The following is a 16,588-nucleotide window of genomic DNA, read 5'->3' on the forward strand; positions in this document are numbered from 1 at the left end:
CTTAAGGGATCTACAAAGGACATCCAGCCAATAGCTGAGTGTAAATCATCATTTAACTCCTCCACTGTTAGTCCTTTGAATCTATCCGAAAAATTATTTGTGCTATAATCAGGAAGGCCCTTGAAGCCTCTTAATATTCTTTCGGTATTGACATCCCTTCCGTTTTCCTTATTTTTTTTCTCTTTAGCCAGGCATTGTGCCCCTCCCCTGTAGGGTTGGGGTATTCTCAGTCAGAACTTTAACCTTGCTCCTTAAAACCCCCGACTTCAGACTCCTCTACTGACAAGTATGGCTGCTCATTATCTCTGAACCACATATTTTTCTTCTTACGGGCGTTCTTACTACCACCTCGATGGCGTGTGCAAGGGGTTAACAATGCATTCCTTCCTAACCCATCCCCCTTCAATCTCTCATCAGGGGGGCCTAGGGCCGGGTCCTCGACAATACATTAATCCAGGTGCGCTCACACAGACTCACTCACACTCAATCAATCGATCTAATCTGATAATAACGTCTACTTCTGTCCTTTAATAGGGAGTTCTCTGATGGCTGAACAGTCCAATCCTTGAACCAGAAGTTGTGACATGTGTAAGTAGTAATGGTGGCAGTGTTTCTCCTTCGGCGCATTTGCTGTCTCCTGGTTGTCCTTTCCTCCTCCAGCATGCAAGTGCCATTTAGGCACCACAGCCACCAGGTGTCACAGTCAGCAACAGCAGAAATCCCCTGATCCTTAGATCTGATCTTGCGCTTCCTTAGTGAAGCCTTCAGCTGGTCTCTTTTGAACTCGCCTGCCCAGTTTGATTACTTACGAGCATGTTGACAGTCTAGTTAGAACTACATTTTTCAAGAATATGACACACTAATTATTTCCGGTTTCTGTTCAGGTTTAATTAACCTGTACTATTAAGAGTGTCTGATCTATAATTACCAAAATGACAGACAAGATCCCCTTTGAATGAATTATGTAACTGCTTTAATTATGGCTTCAAACTGTTATGAAAGAGTGTGTGCAATCAAATTTTTAAATCTTAAAGTCCTGGGGTCATGGAAGAATATTCAGTTGTATTAAGATTAAACCCATTACCTCCACAACTGCATATGTACATACTAGAGTACAGTGTACTGAGAGGCTTGAGATAAAGGAATCCACTGTACCAACAGGACTCAATCATCAGATCCTATGGGAGTCTCAATCAGTAACCATACAGAAATAAAAAATCCCCAAAATAACTTGTATATTGTATTTTCTTTATTCTATAGCATTCACATACCCCGGATACAGTATATGTAGCCAGATTTGTTTTCCTAATCTTACCCCAAGATGTCAAAAAAAACAAAAACAAGCATATAAATTTTGACCAACCATTTTCCATTTCCAGAAATTAATCATTGGTGGTCCTTTCTGGATTCCAATACACCACATACCCAACATTTCAGTCAAAATGTTGCCTTTTATGCACAAAACTTGTGATTGCACATGCACTCACAACCAGATGCAACCAACTCATTAATTTCTCATGGCGGTGCTCTGTGATCTGCTTCTTCATACACTACTCTCACATGGAGAAGGGAGAGGGGAGCCAGATGAAAGTAACCTATAATTTGAATATTAAAACACTGAAACAGACGGAGCCTACAAAACTTCTTAGAGCACAAACTTAACTACTTTAACTATTTGTAACCTGTATCCACTCTCCCTACCACTGATCATATACAGTGGGCTCCAGAATTATTGGCCCCCTTAATAAAAATGAAAAAAAAAGGCTTCATATGATAATCAACACAGATAATAATCTATAAGTTATGTTCAAACATATGGGAAACTATTTTACTATTATACTTAGTCCCATTATTTTAATGAAAACCATAGTTGTCAAAAGTATAAATCAAACAAAGTTTATGGAGATAAATATTTTTTTTAGGTTGCAATAGTTTAGTTTTTGCACATATTTATCAAGGGTGACAATAATTCTGGATGCCAGCTGTCGACACCTCTTGCTCTATACGCCACAGGTGTCAAACTCCAGTCCTGGAGGGCCGTAGTGTCTGGTGGTTTTTGGGGTGTTCTGGGTTCATTCAAGTCATTGATTGGTTAAAGAATCCACATGCCTTGTTCTCAAGGCCTTAATTGGCCTTAATTGGCCTTAATTGGCAGCTGATTGAAAGGAAACCACAAAAACCCGCAGACACTGCGGCCCCCTGGGGATTCAGTTTGACACCCCTGCTATATGCCATAATGTGCATGTCATATTAATCAAGGAGTAATCACAAACGTCATCATGGGTATTTGCTTTTCCAAAACCACACTCACTATAACAACTGGGAAATTTGTACTATTATTCATGTTATTTTGTGTTCAGTAATTACTAGGCATTGTTACCATGCAGTATGGTAAATGGTTGGCATTTATATAGCGCCTTTATCCAAAGCGCTGTACAATTGATGCTTCTCATTCACCCATTCATACACACACTCACACCCCGACAGCGATTGGCTGCCATGCAAGGCGCCGACCAGCTCGTCAGGAGCATTTGGGGGTTAGGTGTCTTGCTCGGGGACACTTCGACACAGCCCGGGCGGGGGATTGAACCGGCAACCCTCCGACTGCCAGACGATTGCTCTTACTGCCTGAACCATGTCGCCCCACACAGTATGTTATGGGAATTAATCAACAAACACCTCCTGCAGGACCCAGACATTCTTCTCTTGAACCCCCCTTCATTACTAATATTCATGCTTGGTATAATTTTCCTTGGCTCATTGTCTAATTTCCGCAACAGTATACCTAGGACATCATAGCCGAAAGCAAAGTTTGGCTCACGTGGAGCAGCATAATTGGCTCGCTGCTCCAAGGGGAGGGACTTGGCAGGGTTAGTAGATCGGCGCACAAAAAAGCACCTTGGGCGCCTCGGAATCACGGTCACCAGCATGTGGCGAGACGGATTGAAGAAGGCGTGTCGCTTTCGTCGGGCCGCCGAGGGACGGGCTGTGGGCAGTGTATCTAATACTAGCTCTAATTGAATTAGACAGGGTACAATTGGCTACCAAATTGGGAGAAAAAAGGAAATAAATCTGAAAAAAATTATAAAGAAAAAAAAGAAAAAAAAAAGAAGTCAGATAACGAGTAAAACGTAGTAACTGCTATGCTTACTTTTTGTGATCATGGATATATTTGATCTGTTGTTCAGCTCTTTTGTGACTGTTCTAATGCTCCCGTTAGAATATTATGATTGTTATCTGTTTCACCATTGCTTACTTCTACAAAAGCACGTGTACATAGAAATGTGATAATCAATGTTTTGTCTCGACCAGGATGAGCCCATGTACAAACGATCTGACTAGCATCGGTAAACCAGTTGACCAGTAAAGGCATGATCCCAATATGTGAGCAAAATATATAGTATAACTTCAGCTCCGCCTAGAACCGGCTTGTGGTATGGTATTGAAGTAACTGAGAAGCATTTCAGTTAATGACATTATGTTTCCAATGGTGCATAGTTTGTTAGGCTTGCATAAAACAACACAGCATTTTTTTGCCTGCGTAACAAAACACTAGCCGAGCATTTTAAATACGCACGCTGAGACTGTTACACTTTATGACCAAAAATAATAAATAAAAAATGTAGGACTTTTTTCAGGATAGAAACTATTGCATAATTTAGTCAGCAAAATACAGTATTTTACATGTCATAAGACTCATACCATTTTCTTTCCATGTGTCCTTTTTGGAAAACTGCCTTAGACACAGCTTAGAAAAAACAAGAATGCAGAATGCTTTTTGGAGATATTGTCATGAAATTGCTAGCTTTGTTTTTGTAATACTTAGAACAAACCCCAAATGATTACCTTTCAGAAGACACCAGGGTTATGCCTGTAGTGAAAATGGTTCAAAAATAATAACCATTTTATATTGGGTATGTAATTTTTGTGTCAAGCTTGTGTCAAGAAAAGGGATGATGCTTCAGGGGTTAATACAGTAGTGTAGCAAGACATCATCATTAATAATTGTTTTTCTCTACTACATTTTTATATTTCCAGTAAAGTACCTTACTTACTATAGGGATAGTTATGGAACATTGATACTTCATACCCTCCTGAGACCCAGCAGAAAAAGATTTCCTCATAGAAGAATTCAGGTTCTTGATATTAAGACATGTTATAATTAACAGCATAGTTTGCAAGACAATGAAGTCTTAAAAGCTGACCACAGAGTACTTACCATACAGAGTACAAATGTAATTATGCAATACAGTGCCATTAACGCCAGTTTCAGCGCTAGAAGGAAATTTCCCCCATTGTCTTTCTATTTCAGGTCCTACATTTCCCCCTGATTCAAATGACTTCAATTGAATATAGAGTATGTAGAATTCTTTACATATCACATGTAACTTGCATTCTTGGCACATTAAATATCCCACTATTGGTATGAACAGAAGCTCGCAGCCCAAGGGCCAGCGATGATCTTTTCAGACTAAAAAGCCCCCTTTTCTTGTTAAGGATAAAAAGATGGCATTTTACCTTTGGATATTTTTCCTATGTTTCATCGACAGATGAATTTAGAGAATTGTGAAAACTAATCTGGGCACTTCAGAAAATCAATCTGCAGGTTGAGAACCAGTATTGGACTCATTAATCCAATGGTTATTCAACAGGTCCTGTCACATAGCCAATAGTCCCATCGTTAGAGTCTTTTGTGGCGATTCAGGAATTGTGAAATAAAGGGCAAGAGCACAAAGAAAGATCTGGGCCAAACCTCAGAGCATGAGGTGAGCCCAGCAGAGCTGTAATTTGTTTACCTAGGAAGCCAGGCAGACAATTGTTTACACTCATTTAGAGTGACAGTAAACCTTCCCATAAAATCATTGTCTGTGCCGTTTTCTCACAGAGCAATCACATTGATTAGTTTCTGTTTTTAGTATAGTTAGAAAAAAGGCTCATACCACAAAAGAAGACAAACATAAAATATTTTAATATATCTGTCATTTAACAAGAATGCATTAGAAATCTGAGAATGCCATCTTCAATTCTTCTCCTCAGACAATAAACCCCATTTAAATACCTCCTTGTACAAACACATTAATTTATGTTTTATTAGTTTTATTTTATCATTCTTTTACCAAAACTACTACTAATGTGATATAGCTTCACCTTTGCAGTACAAGGGCCACCTTTCCTGAAGAGGGCAGCAGAATAAATAAATACTGAAAACATGCAATAACAGATATCCATTATACTTAATAAAAACAAGAAGAAAGTAACAACATTGACAAATAATAAGAAACTGAATTCTTAAATTGAATTTAAATCTATGCTATGTATCAAAAATGTATTCAATGAAATTCAGCTCTTACGATGAAGTCATTCCAGGACCATGAAGTCAAAAGCCTTCCTATCAGTTCATCCATGTCAAAATTTGTACTTTGTTACTTGAAACTTAAGCAAGGATTGCCAGCATACATTGTAAAAGGTATTTGTAGACTGTACAGAGATTTTTTAATCTGCAGGTCACAAAGTACCAACCCAACTTATAGTAGCCAGTGAGGAGTAAGGGGTTCACCACTGCAATAAATCTTAAGGCCCCAAAAGACAGTGGGTCTCATTCATGAAACGTTAGTAAGTCTATGTGCAGATTTGCACATAAACGTCCACGCTACTAAAAACCTACTCCGGATTCATGAACGCCGCGGGAAACTCAGATCTGATCGTAAACTCGTGTGTATGATCATGAATGCCAATCCATCGTAAAGTGAAAGCGCACTCCCGGTAATCAGCAATTAGCATAAATCCCCGCCCATGAATAGACAATGATTGCCATATAAGGAGGTGTAGACGCATCCAGTTGACCTGTCAGTCATCATGGCGCAAACAAGGAAAGAGAGAGAAAGAAAACTTTTCCGAAGCGGAGATCGAAATCATCTTGGGTGAAATATATTTTATTGGGTAAAAAATATTTTATTTTCTTCTATCAGTAGTAGTGTTGTGACAGGGCCAGGCAAAGCGAAGGCCTGGAAGGAGGTGACAGATGCTGTTAATGTTGCCTCTGTAGACAATAGAACCATATCCGAGGTTAAACGTAAATGTTTTGACATGAAACTGGAGGCAAAGAAACGGAGGCCACAGGAGGAGGAGGAGGCTCACAGGCACAAATATCACCTGCTGACGAGCGCATCGCTGGCATTATTGGGGAGACCTCTCTGTCAGGAATTATACCTGACGGAGACACCGACATGCCTCCACTGGAGACAACATCAAACCCAGATGGTAAGGTGATAATTGTTGTATCATAATACATTCTGAAAACCATCACTGATAGCTTAGTGGTTAGTATAGTTTAACCTAGGTCGTACAGTCCCACCAAACAAACAGAACATTTGTGGGGGTTTCTCTTCGGATTGAATGAAGTGGAAACGGGAAACCAGTAATGTTATATTGTGCGATATGGTGCGTAATGGATATCAGTGTCGGAATGTAGAGCTATTTAACATTCATTTCAAGAAAGGATACGGATAACGTATAGCCCACTGCAGTTTTGTATGCATCGTCTTCAAATTATTTGAATCTTAATAGCCTAAAGCTCTGTTTTATACTGTACAGCTCCAAACAACTCTTCAAAGGTTCTGAATTTCTGTATGTTTACACTAGGACTCGGAACTGTACTGTCCTCTCAGGTCCACTTTTGCACGTGTTCTTGTGTTTGATTTGCACTTTGTTGTACGTCGCTCTGGATAAGAGCGTCTGCTAAATGCCACGTAATGTAACGTAATGTAATGTAAAAATAAGTCAGTCTGCAGCCAACGTAAATTAAACATTTTTCAAATAAGATTTATTTAATGTTTCTTTCAAATGAAAAAAGAGCCACACATAAAACAAAAAAAAACAAACGTTGTCTCATATTTCTAGCTGGCGAGTGCTCCTCCCATGATGTGGCTCCACCACCTGCTGCCGCCGCTGCTGCTCCTGCTGCACCCAGGTACCAAGGCCGAAGAGGTGATCCGGCTGTCCTTACGGAAGGGGATCCTGAGGAATCAAGAAATTCTACTTACAGCAGTCAACCAAATCAACACGTCCCTCCAAGAAATTAACACCTGCTTGAAGGAAATCTGCAAGGCACTTTTGCATCCTCAACAATAAAGTGTTATGTTGTCAGTATTGTGTGATGTCTGTGTTTATCCTGGGAAAACACTTATTTACTACAAGATAATCAAGCTACTCTCTTTTACTCTGATAATTAAATATAGCCTATTTGTATACATTTTAAAGAGCATGACCTGAAAATGAACTGAGGTAGCCTACTGAAACAGGATGTTGTATATAAATATAAAACAAAATACAAATGAAACTAACTTTTTGCAAAGCTTGTCGGCCTAAAATGTGCACAGCTTATTCAGTCTTAGCAACACTTACCTTAAAATTGCTCTACAAGTCGCTGGCGTGTCTGTATAGCAGCCGCATTTCGAGGCCCAAGAGCTGGTTCCGGAGGCAGTTGTTCCTCTGCATTGGGGACTTCAGGCAGGGGAAGGCCCTGTTTAATGGCCACATTGTGCAGGATACAGCAGGCTAATATTATTTTGCACACCTTCCCGGGTGCATAAAGAAGGGTACCACCTTTATTGTCCAGGCAGATCCATCTTGCCTTCAAGACCCCGTTTGTGCACTCCACAACGGCCTGAGTAGCAGCGTGTGCCACATTAACGGAATGAAAGTTTTTCCGGTTTATGTAAGCAAATGCATCACAAAGAATGTGTAATCTATTGAGTCGATTTTCATAGATAATTCACAATCATGAACCTAATCTCGATCTTAAACCTGCTAATTGCCAACTAATTTAACTAAATGTGTTATATTTTTAATTGTTTGTCACGTGTTTCAAAGGCATCTGTGTATTGTTTACATAACAGAGCGCAATATGAATTAAAATGTAAATTTCCAATAGTGACAAGCATTATTTACGTGCATTCTTGAATTTACACAAGCACTACGTGTGGTCAGCAGCAGGTGTAGATTTTGTTAGTAGCTACGAAAAGATCGCAGCTACTAAAATATTGATGAATGCCAAAAACCCGTAAATTTCCCTCTACTCACATTTTACACACAAATTCGTTCAGCTCACGTTTCATGAATGAGACCCAGTATGTGCAGGGATGGCAGTGCAGCATGCATATAAATTAATACAAAAAAACTTTTTTTGCCATCTTGTCAATGTGAGCCATAAAAGATCTTTATCAAGCAAATGACTACTGTACAAAGTTGAATTGGGGTATCATCTGGAATAAGTGTCTAATTAATCAGATCTTTGACTGCGTGAAAGTCATGACCTTGGATTTGACCTTGCATATATTAAAAGTAGATTTTCCATGTCACATTTAAAGGTATCAGCACTTGAGTGGACTACAGTGCCGCGAGTATACTGATGAATATCCTTCATTCATGTGTAGTAAAATATACTTGCCAAAAATAAACTAATAAAAGACTGGGAGGAATTTGAGGAGAGACAGCTGAGGTGGCCAGACGAATCTCCAAGTAGTCAGTCTCTACACAATTATACTGTGGCACCAGGAAGAGTCTTCTTTCTCCCATACAGTAAGCTGCAGTGTGCTGTTCCTTCAGTGCCACAAATGTTTCAGTGACCAAGGAGAGTTGCAGGACCTTGGGCTGGCTCAGTCCCACTTACAGGCATGGTAGAAGCTGTGCTGTATTGCCAGTAGGGGTATCTGATACCCATTGCCTTAATAATAGTAATAATTCCTTACATTTATGTAGCACTTTTCTCACCAGCCGGCGACTCAAATCGTTTTACAGCGATGAGGGGGAAAATTGCCTGAACCACCACCACTGTGTAGAACCCACCTGGGTGATGCAACGGCAGCCATTTTATGCCAGAATGCTCACCACACATCAGCTGAGGTGGAGGGAGAGTACAATATTTTAGACTGGCACATATTTGACAAGAGGGAAGACTCTAACTACTAACTAAGCCCACAACTGCTTAGCTTCAGCTGTTCAGCAGGAGCAGAGTGCATGTTGGTATGGTTGCTGGCCTTGTTCCAAGCATAAAGCTCTAGCATAAAAGGCCTTTGATCCAGACTTAAAGGCACATGAGGTTGGTTTTTGCAACTTGATGGACTTGGGTCTTGGTTCCCTATTTGATAATAATGCCTTTTTTGTTGTATCTTCGTGGACTCTTTTTGTTCTGCCCTTTTACCATATATACCTTTTATTCCCCTTTCATATACAGTGGGGTCCAAAAGTCTGAGAAATTCCACTTGTGAAATTGCTTCTATTTTGCATTCTAATCTAATTTAATACTAACTTTTTCATTACTAATCATATTATCAGTATACCGATTTGAGTGAAAAGTTGAAAGAATGACATTTCAGAATGTCTTTGTATTTGGTATGTCCACCTTTTGCTTTAATGGCAATGTGCACTCAAGCTGGCATGACTGGACTTTTGTCAGTCTTCATAAAATTCAATGGGGTTGAGGCAAGGTGGTTGTGAATTGTGTAGCACTTACCCGTCTTTGGTGTTTAAGTTTTTCAAATTCCCTAAAACTTTCTGTTTATTTCCAGGATTACAAGAAAAAATATGTAAAAGAAAGTATAAATAGGGCATACAAGTCATAGCTTGCTATGGTTGCTATCTCTTTACATTACATTTACACCACATTTTACACCAATTCTGTTCTTTTTTATTCCAGTCCTATGTGATGCATATGTAGTCTAGCTATGTATCATATATAAACAAAAATAGGCTAATTAGACATTGTTCTATGTTTAAACAGCCATTGATCCATGTAACAACAATGTCATTGAACAACCAATGGATTTTCACACAGCATTAAATGAAACCATAATGAGTTTTTCACAATTGTTTACACACTAAAATTGGAACTTGAAACGCAATCAACTGAAACTCATGTACCAAATCCCTAAACCAAGTCTGCAAAATTGCAAGCACAATTTCTGCTTTACACTCAGTTTTCAATTCTAAATCAAAACGTTTTGCAAAACACTACACACTACTCTTGTATTCCTTTTGAAAGCCATGCCAATCACAATACCGAGCTTTATTTACCAATTGGCAAGACCCATTCCATACAGGTGTAAACATTAGTTGCTTAATTGTTCGCTTAGAAATCTGAGTTTTAGGACTATAAAAAGGACACAGGTGAGCTCTACTGTTTTGGTGGACAATGGTGAAGCAAGAGCTTGAGGTCAAGGAGTGAGAGTAAGAGGACGACGAGGACAAGGACAAGGAAGAGGATGAGGATGAGGATGAGGACAAGGAAGAGGATGAGGATGAGGATGAGGACAAGGAAGAGGATGAGGATGAGGATGAGGACAAGGAAGAGGATGAGGATGAGGACAAGGAAGAGGATGAGGATGAGGACAAGGAAGAGGATGAGGATGAGGACAAGGAAGAGGACGAGGAAAGACAGTTGTATCAGATGAGATCCTTGAGTATGAGGGAGGCAGGGCAGAGAGTTCAGCCCAACCTGAGCCGCTACACGGTTGCATCAATCATCCTTACATGCAGAAATGAGAACCGGCAAGTTACATACTATGCTTCTGCTCTTTATGCATATATACTGTAGTATACTGCAGTCTGACATATCAGTAGGCCGATGTTACTGTGATTGTTAACCAATGTTACAGTAATATCATTGCATATTGAAAAAAAAAGAAATTATTTTAGCTTACTGTAACCAATCATATTATATATCTTCTGCAGAACTGAGAGACAACCAGGCCATGGTGGAAGACACCGGCTGTTACACCAGAAAGCTATTGGGAACATGGTGGTGGCAAACAATACCATTAGACCATGAGAAGCACATAATTGCAGACAACACAATATTCAATAATATTCACCAGGTGGGCTTGTCTTCATTGGACTGTGTATTACAGGGTCTTCAGGGTGCCATTTGAGCAAATCTCAGAGAGGGTTAAAGAACAGTACTATGAATATGTGCAAGTAAGTACTATACTGTGAATTTACAATCATATCAGCACTGTATAGACACATTGCAGGACTGTAATCCAGTGTATTGTGCTTGACCATATTGAATGCTCAAGGTCTATTTTTCATATTGTCTGTTTGAGAGAGTATTAGAGCTGGATGCTGCTGCAATTCAGCACATGGAGGAAATATCACCATATGCACAACCGTTAACCAGCAAGGCGTCCTCTATCGCCAATCCAACCTTGGTCCCTACAACACCGTCCTTTTCATCACATTCCTGGACTTTCTACCGGGCTGCTCTGGTCCGCAGCTGGCTCATCGACCACCCACAATTCATTATTTTATACCTCCCACCATATTCCCCATCCCTAAACCCAATTGAGGAGATTTCTTTGGCATGGTGATGGAAGGTGCATGCTGCTTGCACACATGCCGCTTCTACAGGCAATGGAGGATGCCTGCGGTGAAGCTGATGTGGGAGCTTTCGGTGGCTGAATCTGTCACTCCAGAATATTCTTTCCCCGCTGTTTAGCCTGGGAGAAGTGCTGAGGTGCTGTGGCCAGACCAAAATAGCAGCCTCATTTATTTTTTCTTTCATTTTGCATTTGCATTTGTTTTTGTGTTTAGAGTTTGGAAAAAAATAGCCACTCTGAAGATGTAAAGTGTTACAAACATAACACAAGTGTTCCAAAATTCTGCATTTAATTTCTGCAAAATTACAGTTATTAGTTTTTATTACTGTATTGCATTTGTGTGTGTTTATTTATATACATACATTTAAGAAGATATACATTACCATAACAATTTTTTACAGCCGGCTACAGTGTGACACTGAAAATGTAAAAGGCATAAACCTGATATTCATAGTAGTGTTTTGTGTTGAGCACATCAGTGTGTTGGTTGGTAGAAAGATCTATTCTTGTGATGGCGTATATATAATTTTGATGCAAAAAAACATTTTGGAAAGAGATAAACAATTTTGAATGTAGTGTTTGCTTTTGCTAGATATTTGTAGAGTTTAGCATTTTGTGTTTGTGGCTTTGTGTTTTAGCCAAACATTCAGATAAACGAGTGTAAATAATAGTTAAAAAATGTAATACAGTGGCATTCACTGACCCACACATTTTCAACTCCATTCATGTTTGACAGCACATGAAATTTCCACTCATTGATGTTCAGTCTATACTAGGCTATATATATGAATATAGAGTACTGTGCAAAAGTTTTAGGCAGATGTGAAAAAATGAGAATGTAAAATAAGAATGCTTTCAAAAATAGAAATGTTAACAGTTTATTTTTATCAATTAACAAAATGCATGAACAGAATAAGTGAATGAACAGAAGAAAAATCTAAATCAAATCAATATTTGGTGTGACCACCCTTTGCCTTCAGAACAGCATCAATTCTTCTGGGTATATTTGCACACAGTTTTTGAAGGAACTCGGCAGGTAGGTTCTTCCAAACATCTTGGAGAACTAGCCACAGTTCTTCTGTGGATTTAGGAAGCTTCAAATGCTTCTGTCTCTTCATGTAATCCCAGACAGACTCGATGATGTTGAGATCACGGCTCTGTGGGGGCCATACCATCATTTCCAGGACTCCTTGTTCTTCTTTATGCTGAAGATAGTTCTTAATGACATTGGTTGTATGTTTGGGGTCGTTGTCCTGCTGCAGAATAAATGTGGGGCCAATCAGATGCCTCCCTGATGGTATTGCATGATGGATAAGTATCTGCGTGTGCTTCTCAGCATTGAGGAGATCATTCATTCTGACCAAATCCCCAACTCCATTTGCAGAAATGCAGCCCCAAACTTGCAAGGAACCTCCACCATGCTTCACTGTTGCCTGCAGACACTCATTCTTGTACCGCTCTCCAGCCCTTCGTCAAACAAACTGCCTTCTGCTACAGCCAAATATTTAAAATGTTGACTCATCAGTCCAGAGAACCTGCTGCCATTTTTCTGCACCCCAGTTTCTGTATTTCTATGCATATTTGAGTCGCTTGGCCTCTACGTCGGAGGTATGGCTTTTTGGCCGCAATTCTTCCATGAAGACCACTTCTGACCAGACTTCTCCGCACAGTAGATGGGTGTACCTGGGTCCCACTGGTTTCTGCCAATTCTGAGCTGATGGCACTGCTGGACATCTTCCAATTGCAAAGGGAAGTAAGCATCTTGTGTCTTTCATCTGCTGCACTAAGTGTCCTTGGCCGAGCACTGTGTCCACGGTCCTCAACGTTGCCCAATTCTTTGTGCTTCTTCAACAGAGCTTGGACAGCACATGTGGAAACCCCTGTCTGCCTTGAAATTTCTGCCTGAGACCTTGCTGATGCAGTATAATACCTTGTGTCTTGTTGCTGTGCTCAGTCTTGCCATGGTGTATGACTTCTGACATTAAACTGGCTTCAGCAACCTCATCTTGTAAGCAGTTTGGCTGTTTCTGTTTCAGTTAAAGATTGTGTTTCAACCTACATATTAAATTGATGATCATTAGCTCCTGTTTGGTATAATTGGTTAATCACACACCTGACTATATACCCACAAAATCCCTGACTTTGTGCAAGTGTACCTAGAAGAATTGATGCTGGTTTGAAGGCAAAGGGTGGTCACACCAAATATTGATTTGATTTAGATTTTTCTTCTGTTCACTCACTTGCATTTTGTTAATTGATAAAAAAAACAATGAATATTTGTATTTTTTAAATCATTCTTACTTTACAGCACTTTTTTCACACCTGCCTAAAACATTTGCACATTACTGTATATATACACACATACAGTAAATCCTCAAATTGTGTCCAGGATTCTATTTGAAGCCGGGCCTCGGATAATAGCCGGGGGCGTGGCCGATTCGGACAAATAAAGGCCGGCCCCCAAATACAAGCCGGGGTAATATTGCCGACCAGTAGGGCTATCAGTCCATGAGCACTAGAAGACATTGTTTCGATTTAACTCAATGAAATAAAAGAGCTCTTCTTAATATTTTATATTGTTGGTTGGTTTAATACTGTTGCCAAGTTGACACCATGGGTCTCCAACACGTTGCTCTCAAGCTACCAGTCGCTTGCCGCCCCCTTCTAAGTAGCTTGCCAAAGGCTGAAGCAGTATACATTTAAACACAATTGTTGCCGCGAGGCATTCCAGCCTACAAATTTAATATTGAAAATTAACTCAATTTTGATGCTGCTCCAAACGTCTCCAAACGTCTCACAATAAAACGCACTTTAGAAAAAAAAGATCCTTAACTTGCTGTTATCTACGTTAATTTGTTATCGTTCATGAAGGCGTGTCTGCCAAGTTGTTATTTTATGGACTTGCATGTGATTTATTGTGTTTGAGAATATTTGCAATAAACTAAGTCTGTTACAGGAAGTGTTGAACAGTGTTGGCCCACTTTAAGTGTAGCCCTTTACTTTATTTCCATGAATAAAATTCTACAACAGAAGCCTAATAAGAAATAAAGGCCTGCCTCGAATACAAGCCTGCCCCAAATAAAGGCCTGTGCTTTGTGCAGCCTAAGTAAATAAAAAACCCCGGACACAATTTGAGGATTTACGGTACTCTTTATTAGACTTATATTTTAGACTTCTACTGCTGTTGTATTGTGTGGTTATTTGCATTACTGTCACCTTCCTGTCAGCTTTGACCAGTCTGGCCCTTCTCCTCTGACCTCTTTAGACCATTAGTTTTTTTTTTCCAATTGTTTACACATGCTTTCTGAAACCATACCTCAAATTCTCAAAACTCTAAACAAAAACCACAATACAATTAAACATACTGGAAAAACTGTACACATCTCTGGCTAAATGCAACTTTTTTGTCAAAACCATGGTGAGAGACACATGTTCCAAAATCTGGGGTGGGCAAGGAACCAGTTGTGGACTAGAGGAGCCAGGTGGAGACCAACGTTGTCCCAGATGATAACATACATAGGCTGCTCTGGCCCATCCATCTGTGCTGGTGGAATCATGATGTTGTGGGGTGGCCAAAACATGATCAGATGGGCAGTATTTTAGGGGCCAAGGTTGGCATGGTGTTGGAGAATGCCTACCCCTCCTCCATCTCTTACTCTTACTCTGACTGTAGCATTGGCATCCATTGACCAATACAGGAGATCATATGTATCTGTGGCCCTTTTATTCATGTCTAAGTTGTGATTGCTAATTGAAGATTTATGCTACTAGTGTGCGAACTGGTGAGAAGGTAATGTGGCCAATTGGTAATTTGTGTTTAGCATTTTAAATAGCAGTGTTTTCCATGTGAATACAAGAAATTGCATTGATGGTAATTGTGCTAAAAGTAGAGAATTATGTGTAAAGTGTGATTTAGAATTGTGATTTGAGTGGAAACAGAGAATGTGTTTATATTTTTGCAAACCTCTATATTTTTCCACAGAACCTCTGCCTACTGGATGGTTTTTGTTTTTCGCACCATTCTCTGCAAACTCTAGAGACTGTTGTGTGTGAAAATCCCAGGAGATCAGCAGTTTCTGAGATACTCAAACCAACCTGTCTGGCACCAACAATCATTCCACGGTCAAAGCTACTTAGATCGCATTTCTTCCCCATTCTGACATTTGGTCTGAAAAATCATTGAACCTCTTGACCATGCCTGTATGCTTTTATGCATTTAGCTGCCACATTATTGGCTGTTTAAATATTTGCATTAACAAACTGATGTACATCAGCTTATATGTTTATTTCATCCTTTTTCCAAGGTCAGATTTTTCACCCTAGCACTTAAGTTAGTCTGTGCCGAAATGTGATGTCACTCTCTAAGCAATTGTTCTAATATAGTTCAACAAATTGTATGTTAAAATATAATGAAATAGAGACATTCTTATTTTTGCCTCATTGTCATTGTTTGTTTTGAAAAACAAATATTATTATATTATAGTACAGAGAAAAGAAACATATTTTGCATCTGTTTGAACTAAAATAAAGCAAACAATCAATAATAGTCATCAAAGAGTTCCCTGAAATGAATGAAAACCATGTAAGAGTTAAAAACAATCTAACATTTAAATTCCTTCCTCAAAGAGATAGAAAAGTTAAGGTCTAATTGAATCCTGGCATTTGTCCGATTCATGACTGTGTGCTGGAGCAACCTGGTTTATCTGAGTGGTCTCATCTGAATTACATTCTTACCTTTGTGGGATTCTGGGGCCAGGATGCCCTGTGCTCACCTTGCAAGATGTGTGTGGAGAGGATTAATTAATGGCTGGCATTCTCTGGAGCATAAAAGCTGAATTCAGAATGAACCAGGAGAGCAATTAATTCTACCAAAGACGATGTTGGCAGGTTGTGGTAAAGAGGATTGGCCAGTGGTTTTAGAGGTGAGAGAGAGAGAGAGAGAGAGAGAGAGAGAGAGAGAGAGAGAGAGAGAGAGAGAGAGATTGGCTGGTCAGTCAGAACTCTGAGATTTGTGTCTTCTGCTTTATTTCAGAAAGTGTGAATAGAACACAGTGTTCTTCTGAAAGTTGAATAGAATGCTGATGGTGGTACTAGAGGTGTGGTGGAAGATAAAGCCATCCCTGTTATTTCCTAATCATAGACCTGTACAATATACTGATTCCGTACGAGGGCTGCTTTCTCTTCTATTCTTGTATGTGCTCTATTAAGTAATA

Source organism: Conger conger, chromosome 4 (assembly GCF_963514075.1).
Source record: "Conger conger chromosome 4, fConCon1.1, whole genome shotgun sequence".
Taxonomy (NCBI): domain Eukaryota; kingdom Metazoa; phylum Chordata; class Actinopteri; order Anguilliformes; family Congridae; genus Conger; species Conger conger.